We start from the raw sequence: 11,156 nt of genomic DNA on the forward strand, positions 1-11,156 counted from the left end.
TTTAAAAACTGCATTCTGAAGTAATCTGGAGGAACCAAACACAAGGGCAGAACCACCTAACAAACAGGATGGTCAGGTTATCTATTCACTACAGGATGTCTTAGGTTATCTCTGTGTACCTTGGTCCTGTTATTGTAGCCTGGCTGTTGCTTAAGGGGGCAAGGGTGGGGAGGATTTTGCTCCGGTGTGATTTTCTTCCTGGAATTGGAGTTTAGTCACTGATCTCACATAAAATGGAGTTTCTTCAAAAACGGGGTTGGTTGGGTTTTACAGCTACACCACAATGTATTTCTATTTCCTCAGTTGCCTTGATTATAAAATAAAGTGACCGTGTTGTTGTGTGGCCGAGAACAGGAGGATCTGAGCCAGTAGGCGCAGCAGTTCCAGGAGACTTTGTCTGTAAAGTAGATATACTGCTCTAATGCTTAAGGAAAAGCACTTACCAGAACCCAGAAGATCCTGAACAGATAACGAAGCATCCTTAAAACCATCCAAGTGGAAGATGGGGCTCTAGGTTCCCATTTTCTCTTTCTTTCTCTTCTTTCTTGCTCTCTCCCTACATCAGAGATAATTGTGAAAATTGTCTGAGGCAAAATGGAGTCACATGTGCCAGACTTTACAAATGCGTGCGCATGTGTAGAGCTTGAAAGCATGAAGGAAACGTGCCTTTGAGCACCCATGCATGTAGAAACTATTACAAACCCTTTCTGGAGGACTTTTACAAGCAGACACCCAAATAATAATTTTCATAAGAACTTTGTTTGGTTTTGAACCCTGGGCGAAGGGACTTAAGTGTATATCTTACTCACCAAAGCAAAGGTGGCCTCCAGGTTCTCCTAGCATCCCTCAGTCCCTACCCAACATACCCTACCCTCAACTGTGAACTTTCCAGCCCTTTCTCTAGTGGTTCTTCCTATATAATCCAAACATTTTGGTCTCTTCCCTCTCTCCTCTCTCTCTCTCTCTCTCTCTCTCTCTCTCTCTCTCTCTGTGTGTGTGTGTGTGTGTGTGTGTGTGTGTGTGTTTTCTCTGTGTCTCTCTCTGTGTCACTATCTGCTGTGTCTCTATCTCTCTGTCTGTCTGTCTCTCTCCATACATGCTTTCTCTCTTTCTCTTTCCCCTCTCCTCTCTTTCCCTTCCCGAGATGACTTCCCTGGCCTCCTCCCCTGGGCACCTGAGAGCAGCTTCCCAATAAACTGTCCTTACTATAATCTAATCTGGCTTGAATAGGCACATTTCACTGGTGGAGAAATAACTTATCAGTTTCCAAACCAGAATTTTCTTATGAGTCATGGGATAGCTATCCAGATGTACGAATATACTTATCTGGCACACTGTTAATGTTCTATTAATGAACGGATGATGAACTCCTGCTATAGGACTTTGTCACCAGCCTTCTCTTATTTCAAAACAAATTGAACTCCTCCCCCCCCCTTTCTCTCTCTCTCTCTGTTTCTGGGCACATTTTATTTTTATTCAATATTTTATTTATTTACATTTCAAATGTTATCTCCTTTCCCGGTTTCCCCTTGGAAAATCCCCTATCCCACCCCCCTCCCACTACTTCTATGATGGTGCTCCACCACCTACCCACCCACTCCAGCCACCACGCCCTGGCATTCCCCTACACTGGGGCATCTAGCCTTCACAGCACCAAGGACCTCACCCCCCCTTTGATGTTTCCCCTTTTCTCAGCCTCCTTAGGTTCATACATAGCTTACATTGAAATGCTTTTTAATGTCTTTGAAGAATCTCTCTCTCTCTCTCTCTCTCTCTCTCTCTCTCTCTCTCTCTCTCCCTCTCTCCCTCCCTCCCTCCCTCCCTCACACACACTTTCTCTCATTCCCACATTGTTATTTAGATTGACAAAATTAAGTAAGTCATAAATCTCAGGCCAATATAAAATATCAGTATTAAAACCCTCAGTTATCTCAATCTCTTTTCATCTCTCTACTCCCTAATGATGCCCTCCCCTGCCTCTTCTGAAAGGCACTTCCATGAGATCTTATATCATGGATATTATTGTTTAGCTCTGACTACAGACAGCCTTTACATTCTTCTCAACTCAACTAAACTTTGAACAAACCCAGAAGCAATTCAGAGCAATGGCAGGGTTTCAGAGTGCAGGAAACATTCTCTGAGGCAGGATAGAAAAATAGATAGGCAACGTGAAGGGGACATGATAGATAGATAGATAGATAGATAGATAGATAGATAGATAGATAGGCAACGTGAAGGGGGCATGATAGATAGAAAGATAGATAGGCAACGTGAAGGGGGCATGATAGATAGAAAGATAGATAGGCAACGTGAAGGGGGCATGATAGATAGATAGATAGATAGGCAACGTGAAGGGGACATGATAGATAGAAAGATAGATAGGCAACGTGAAGGGGGCATGATAGGGAAAGCAACCCTTACCTCGAGAGCCTAAAGTCTCCAAGAGATCCTAGAGGAATACCCTGACACAACTAACAAAGTTCACTAATGAAGATTTCCTACATAAAACTATTTCTTTTCATATGTGGATACATCAAACCTTATTTGAAATATGTTAAAATAGCAATGGGGACTGTGAAAATGGCAGGTGAAGTGGTTCTCCTATAAAATTACAGTTCAAAGAACAATTGAGAAAGTATAATATGGAGGGTAAGTGTGGACAAAGATATAGTGGGTTGGGAAATCACACAGAAGGCTCCTCACAAGGTTATGGGGAAGAACTGCAGGCTAGAAAGCTAGGAACGGATTAAGGGGATACAGGAATGGTGAGAAACCCTTCCCCCTAAGGCTGAGGATCGAGACACTTAAGTTGAACCAAGCTCTGAATTGCCTGCAAAGATAATCCTTGTGTTTCTAAAGATACTTTAATGAAGATGTTCAAAGCAAGTGTAACATGCTTACTTATAACCAGAATGTTTGTGACCCTGAGCTCAGCTGTGTCACCATTCCTATCTCATCTCTAAAACATCTAAACAATACACCACGTAAAACTGCTCTACAATTTCATTTCCATGAGGAAACTGAGATAAAATGGAGTCAGTTCATAAATCTTTGCTTCATTTTTTAAAACTACATTTCTGCATGCACTAAACACAGGAACAAAACCACCTGATGAACAGGATGGCTAAGTTATCTATTCTCTGCAGGGTATCTTAAATTATCTATATGTACCTTGACCCTGCTATTGTAGCCTGGCTGGCTATTGCTAAGGGGGAGTGGAATTGTCATAGATGCTTGCCCAGGAGAACTGTGATTTTCTTCCTGAAATTGGAGTTTAGCCCCTGATCTCACAGAAAATGGAGTTTCTTCACAAATGGAGATGGTTGGGCTTTATAGGTCTTCAGGTTGTAACTTCATCTCTAATACAGTAGGGACTTTTGCTCAAAATAGGTCCCCATCTTGACTGGACAGGACATGGAAGTACCCAGTGGTAACATTTAAAAGGGTGTTACCAACCACCAAACATGCCGTTTGTGCCAGAAGACGCCCACCTCCTGGTAGTCACGTGTCCCACGTGGTGCCCGAGAAGCAGATGGCAGCCAAGAGCCTTCCCTCATTTGCTGTTTTAGTAAAACTGAGGCTGTGCCTGCTCTCCTTAGGTTTGCATCTCAGTTCATGTTTTCACTTTTCTTCCTTACAATACAGGTGTGCCTCTTGGAAATGGCAAAAAGCATGGATGTCTGCTTTTCAAATCCTCTCTGCTTGCCAGTCTCCTCCCTGAACCATTCCATCCATTTCCACTTCTTTAACCTGTTGGCAAATGCAGTTTCCTTTCTCTCTTTCTTTCTTTCTTTTCTTTTTTTCTGTCTGTCTTTCTTCTTCTCCTTCTCCTCCCCCTCCTTCTTCCATTTCTATTTCATTTATATCCTTTAGTTTTCCTTTGTTTCCCCGGCTTGCTTTTACTTTTTCTTTCCTTGCTGAGTTCTGAATTTTTTAGATGGGTGTTGTTTTTTTCATTTTTCCCATTTGTTTTGCAAGTTGCTATCTCTGATCTCTATTTCTTTATAGAGACTCCTGATGTTTTGAGAAGCACAGTTTAAAATGTCTCCAATACCTTTCCCCTCACCTTAACAAGGACACAGAATCCCTGGGATGCTCTATCTCCTGGCTCATTGGACATTGTTGTCTCAATGGCTTAGTCATTTTTAAGCCCTTGGTTTAAACTGGTTGTTGTTAGTTTCTTTAATGGGACCCTGTGGTAAATAAATAAATAAATAAATAAATAAAATAACCACAATTTCATTCCTTTGGAAATATTTCCATTTTTTCTAGAGTTTTCTAGCTGTGAACTTAGAGGAGGGCAGTATCTTCTCTCCTCTTCTGGCCCCTACTGCGCTGTGAGATAGGTAATGTAGCCTCTACTCTGTCATGTGTAATGTGTCCTCTTGCTCAAGCTACACCACTGTGTCATAGCTGCTCTGCATCTACCTGTGAGATGGTGGTTTCTTTTTGTTTATTCTACTTGGGATTCACCAGAATTTCTGAATCTGCGAATCACTGTCATTGCGCCCTTCAGTTTCAGGTTGTTTTGGTTTATGACTTATGCTTTTTTTATTTTCCCCATTCATTCATTGATTGATTCACCTTACATCCCAACCCCAGCTCCTTCTCCTCCCAGTCCCCCCACACACACACACACACACATATCAACTCCTCCCTTCCCCACTCCCCTTCTTTTCTAAGAAGGTAGAGCTCCCCTCCCATAACAACCCACCCTGGCACATCAAGTTCCTTTCCTTTGTGTATATTGGGCCTGATTCCCTCCTGTCTTGTAATTCATTCATCTATTCAGGCTGCATAACACCTCTCATTTAAATAACCCATTACATTAAATTTGCAAATTTTAACATACTTATGTTCTTTGGAAGTCTCGTAAATGTCTTTTCCAAATTTGCTTGACTATTTCTCATTGTGCTCTACAGCTCTTTCCTCATTTTAATGCCTTTTTGTTTTGTAAGTACTTTTCTATTTTTTTTAGATTAAGATAGGATCGCTTCCCTTGCTTCCCTCTTCTCTTTCCTGGTGCCCCTCTTTGCTCTCTTTCAAATTCAAACCCTCTCTCTCTCTCTTTCTTTTTATTAGTTGTTGTTACATGCGTATATGTATAGGTGTATATATTCCTAAATATAACCAGCAAAGTCTGTATGATGCTATTTCTTATTTACATTTTCAGGCCTGACCATTTGGTACTGGATAACCGAGTGGTGTGTGCTTCACTCTTGGCATTCCTGAGTTGCCTGAAGTTTTTGTTCAGGGTTGAGTCCTCATGGTCTTTCCCCATTCCTGCTTTAGCATGTTCACTGCTCCTTCATTTTTTAAAATGAATTAACATATGCTAACGTAGACCTCAGTCATAATGCCTGGCTCTGGACGCCAGTCCCCACCACCATTAAAAGAAAATGACACAATAAATACAAACATGGAAAAGATGAATTTACTTACAATTTTGACCAAAACTGCAAAAAGAAACAATCTACCCTTGCCCAGTGCCGTTTACCATGGTGGTGTCAAAATGTATTAAAAGAGATGAAACTAACACCAACATAGGTCTGAGGAGATAGCTCAGCATTGATATGCGTAATGTGCCCACATGAGAAGCCCAGTTCAATCCCCCAGACCCACATAAAAATTCAACACATCTGTGCATACTTCCAATCATAGCAACAGGGAGGTGGAGACAGGCAAGTCCCTGGGTCTCACTAGCCAGCCAGCCTAGACTCCTTGGCTGGCAGCAGCCCAGTGAGAGACCCTGTCTCAAAAAACCAAGTTGGATGTCATTTCTGAGGAAAAACATCCAAGATTGACCTCTAGTGTTCCCATGCAAACTCACCACAGAAACACAGACATACATACACATACACACACACATAAACACACACACACACACACACTTGTGTACACGGTCTCCCATATAGATAGTCTTTTCTTCTGGTCTCAGGATACCTGTGGGTGGCCCATCATTATTCCTGCATGAAATTTCCTGGAGAAACCCTAATTGCTAGCACCTCCATGGCATATAATCGTATCAGAATCTAATAATCTAGGTATTTTAAGTTTTTTAAAAACGTGTGCATTTCTGTCTGGATGAGAGGAGTCACCACTGTGCACCACAGTATCCATGGAGGCCAGAAGAGGGTTTGATCTCCTGTGACTGAATTGACAGGCAGCTGTGAGCCATCCAATATGGGAGCTGAGAACCAGACCCTCGTCCTCTGGAAAAGCAGCAAGAACTCTTAACCTCTAATATTTGAATAATGAAGTGTCTGTAGGTCCATCTCAACTGCTATCTGCTACTCTTGTTTATCACACCTTATGTGCTCAGGCTGGTGTCTTCATTTCACAACCAGGCTACAGTTTTCCTATGTGTCTAGAGAGTTCTTTCTGTCCCATGTTGACAGTGTCTTCTTCTACTCAGGATTCGCAGACACCCTTGCCAGTTGCCTCTGTATAGGTCTAGGTTTCCTTCAAATTGACGTTCATTGCTCTTAATTCTTCAAAGAAAAGAATTGTAGGAAGGCTACTAATTACCAAATAGATTGTTCCCCTTGACCTATAGCTGAGATTATATATGTCACGTGGATTTTTTTTTCACCAGTTCACAGTTCTCCTGGAGCATAGTACTTCTTGGTCTTGGGAACCTTTGAAGTTGATCTTAATCCTCACCCAAATGCAAAATTTTGCCTTCCATTCCTGAGGACCAAACCCTGGTCCATCCACCCCTGCAAGTATAACTGGCACCATCAAACCCAACTGACTTGTCACACTGATGGACCCACCTCTTCCTGGACTCAGATGGCTGCCCTAATTTTGTAAGGTTCACTAACATAGGTAAAAGGTTGGGGCTTCAAGTTTAAGTTCTTGTGCTTCTTTTCACAACCTGTACAGCAGAATAGTTTCCTAATATCTAAGCTCCAATGTTGTCAGAAAGAATAATCGAAGGCTGAAGAATTTAATTTTTAAAATTTAAACTTCTATGTGACAGAAAACTCCATGAAGAACGTGGTAGAAGAAAAAACAGACACGCGAAGATAATGTGTGCATGCAACAATGAATCTATATGAACCTTTAAGTAGCGTTGAGGATAAAAACGGTTCTTACTCCAAAGAAAGAAGTAAGAGCTCATTCTGAGTGACTACAGCCTAGAAACACAGATTCCGACTGCCTTAAGGACATCTTCCAGTATGGAGGTGACTACACAAGCTTTTAATCACAGGGGAAAGAAAAAGACAGTTGGGAATCAATACATTTACAAATATTTCAGTGGAGATGCCAGGCAGCAAAGTGGAAATTACCTTAGATTTTATATGCTATCTAGAAGCATTTCTAGTTTTGAAGTTGACCACTTCATGGATAAAGGGGTCTTCTAAGAAAATACATCTCAAAAGTTTTACCTAATAATCAGAAAGATGCTGAATCTGAAGCAGACATGGATGATAAAATGGCTGCTCAGGGGACAAAATGTAAACTGTGCAACTTGAGTGAGAAATGAATGTTCCCCCACAGGCCTGGGTATTTAAGCACTTTGTTCCCAGTTGGTAGTGCTGTTTAGGGACATTAAGTCTTTGGAAGGCACATGCGTGCTGGAGGAAGTATGTCATTGAAGGCAGACTTTGGGGGTTTATAGTTTCACCTGACTTCCCCGTCACTCTCTCTGCTTCCTTTATGTTAGCAGTTCTCCATCCATAAGTCTCAACCCCTTTAGGGTTCAAACAACCCTCTCATGGGGATTGTGTATCAGATATCCTGCATATCAGGTGTTTATATTACATAACTTGTAACAGTAGCAACATTACAATAATGAAGTAGCAACAAATCAGTTTGTGGTTGAGGGTCACAACAATGTGAGGAACTGTATTAAAGGGTCACAGCATTAGGAAAGTTGAAAACTACTGCTCTACATGGATGAAAGAAATAGGATTAGCATGCTTCCTACTCCCACTGCCCCCCATGTCCTTCCTTCCTTCATGGACTCCAGGCTCCTTGATGATCCACCTAACTAAACCCTCTCTCTCCCAGTTGCTTTTGGTCATGCTATTTTATCAAAGCAAGAGAAAAGTAACTAGTACAGAATATAACCTAATTTTGGCTCTGGTCCTGCGACATTCTACCTCCCCACAATCATCAACTTCCAGTGAGCCTGCAGAACATTCACCATAGGTATGACTCTTTCCAGAAACTTCTACTCATGCTACATCCCAACCAACCCTATTTTTGAAGAAACTCCATTTTGTGTAAGACCTGGGACTAAACTCCAATGCCAGGAAGAAAATCACACTTGAGCAAACATCCTATAATACCCCCACTCCCACCATTAGCAACAGCCAAGCTACAATAGCAGGACCAAGGTATATAGAGATAACCTAAGACATCCAGAAGAGAATAATCTGACTATTTGTCAGGTGGTTCTGTCGTCATGTTTGGTTCCTGCAGATTACACCAGAAATGCAGTTCTTAAAACATTAACTTACTAACTAATGTGGAAATTCCCCAAGTTTGCTGTAACTACAATAAAAACCCTGCATCCCTAGACTCGGGGCTCTCATTCTGACCTGGGGCAAATTTGAGAGTCTGAGAGACCTTGCTTTCCAGCTGATAATAAAGACCCTTGTGCGTTTTACATCACAATTTGTTCTACAGTGGTCTTTGGGTATTGGCAACTTGAGCATAAAACTCACAACAAATTATACAAAGAGGAGACACATAATATGATAGGAAGGAAAATTTGGAAACATAAATTGGGGGGGGCAGGTGATAAAGATGTGTGCATTCACGTAGCTTCTTTTTTCTTCCTGTTTTACTAGAGGGGATTGGGGGTAATAAGAATGGGGGAAGGGAGAGGTAGGGATGACTTTTCAGAGATTAGCTCAAAACAAATTCATGGGTTGACCCAGACTGCAAATTCCATAAGAATGGTAGTTTTAAAACTGTTTTCTGTTTTCTTCTCTCTAGGTTGCCTATATCTGAACAAAGCTCATCACACGGGCTTACAAAGTGAATCTTTACAGAAAAACTGAACATTTTCACTGTGTGACTCTGATAAATATGCTGTTTCAAATCTACAAGCTGAATGGATGCTTTAATAAATAAGGCTGGAACAACGGCACAGTATGCCTAACAGCACACATAATGAAGACAACACACAATGAAATGAAAATGAGCGCTCTGCAGGGCTGCTTGCAGAAGCCAGAGACTCCAACTTATTTTCCAACATACAATATACATGACAATGCATGCAGGCTTACCAAGTACATGCAAAACATGGCAATGACAGAAACACCAGCAGAGAATTGATTCAGGGAGGGGATGTTAGCAACAACTTTAAAACAGACACCACATATATATAAAGCATGTTACTGTAACACAATAAAAATACAGATGGTCTTGGTGAATGAAAGATGGGGCAATTGTTTATGAAAGCAAATATTAAGAAACACAAATGTGGTGTGGCGTAAACATGGGGAAGCAAAAGAAAACAAGGAAATGTGCGACTATGAAGCGAATGCTCAGTCTGAGAGACGAACGACTTAAAGAAAAGGATAGGCTGACGCCTAAGAAGAAAGATCCCAGCGCGCTGAAGGAAAAAGAAGTCCCGCAGCATCTTTCCTGCTTGTTCTTCCAGTATAATACACAGCTGGGTCCACCTTACCACATCCTTGTCGGTACCAACTTCATCAACTTTTCCATTAAGGCCAAACTGGACTTAGTGTAGTCAATGATGGACTGTCTGTATGCCAAGTGTATCCCTTGTATAACTGATTGTGTAATGGCTGAAATTGAGAAATTGGAACAGAAGTATCGTGTGGCACTAAGAATCGCAAAGGATCCACGGTTTGACCGATTGCCATGCACACACAAAGGAACCTACGCTGACGACTGCTTGGTACAGAGAATAACTCAGCACAAGTGTTACATTGTGGCCACAGTTGACGTCACCTCAAACGAAGAATCCAGAAGATCCCTGGCGTCCCTATCATGTACATTTCTAACCACAGATACAGCATCGAGCGGATGCCAGATGATTATGGAGCCCCTCGCTTCTAATTCTCACTCTGCCTGCCATGCTTGGACCATCTCTCTCTTGTCAGTTAATTAAACGCACTTTCTGATAGAAAGAAAGAAAGAAAGAAAGAAAGAAAGAAAGAAAGAAAGAAAGAAAGAAAGGAAGGAAGGAAGGAAGGAAGGAAGGAAGGAAGGAAGGAAGGAAGGAAGGAAGGAAGGAAGGAAGGAAGAAAGAAAGAAAGAAAGAAAGAAAGAAAGAAAGAAAGAAAGAAAGAAAGAAAGAAAGAAAGAAAGAAAGAAAGAAAGAAAGAAAGAAAGAAAGAAAGAAAAATGTGTCTTGAATAATGAGAACATTGGCTGGACCTTACAGGAGGAGAGAACACTAGAGGGAAGTACCTGAGGCCTGGAGCCCAAGCCTGTGTTATAACCACGCTTCAGGACACTCATGTTTTATGAAGGAAAAAAGGAACCTCCAGAGACAACCATGGAAGAACTTTGTCAATTCTGTTTGAACATCAGTATAAATAAGCATTCATTACAAAACAGTCAAACTATTTTTTAGCCATGATATAACATTTAGAAAATTATATTGTTAAGTATGTCTTTCTTCATAGGAACTAGGGGTTACAACATTTCCAAAGAGGATGTCACATTCTTTGTCATGAACAAGTTTTACGTGTGTGTGTGTGTGTGTGTGTGTGTGTGTGTGTATAATTTTTCCTACCCAAATGTGAAAACTCCCTACAGACCTAGCTTCCCTCCCAATTCCTCCTCCTTCTTTACTTTTGCTCCACTAAACAACTGCCGGGCTAATCTTACGATTCACGTAAATGAATATAAAATCAGTAAATCGTTTTGATTCAAAATGTTGATGTGTTTACATGGGCAAAGAGAAGCATATAGGAGTTTAGCCTAACTGCTATCTAAAACTAATATCCTCCATGACAACCTACCAAGGAAGTCCTTTATTCCATCCCAGTCTGCCTTTTCTTGTCCCCTTCAATACCTTTCCTCTGGGATGTCCTTGCGGTTTCTTTACACACGTGTGCATGCACAAACACGCCCATATACAGAGAGAGAGAGAGAGAGAGAGAGAGAGAGAGAGAGAGAGAGAGGAAAGGAGGGAGAGGGAGGGGAAGGGGAGGGGATGGGAAAGG

At 41.4% G+C, this 11,156-nt stretch overlaps 1 pseudogene; it reads left to right on the top strand.

Moving 5' to 3' along the window:
- Positions 1 to 9,454: 9,454 nt before the first annotated feature.
- LOC110302557 (rRNA-processing protein FCF1 homolog pseudogene) lies at positions 9,455 to 10,041 on the top strand (annotated as a pseudogene).
- Positions 10,042 to 11,156: the final 1,115 nt, after the last annotated feature.

This window comes from Mus caroli, unplaced genomic scaffold, assembly GCF_978045245.1.
Source record: "Mus caroli unplaced genomic scaffold, Mus_caroli_1 scaffold_11, whole genome shotgun sequence".
NCBI classification, from domain to species: Eukaryota; Metazoa; Chordata; class Mammalia; order Rodentia; family Muridae; genus Mus; species Mus caroli.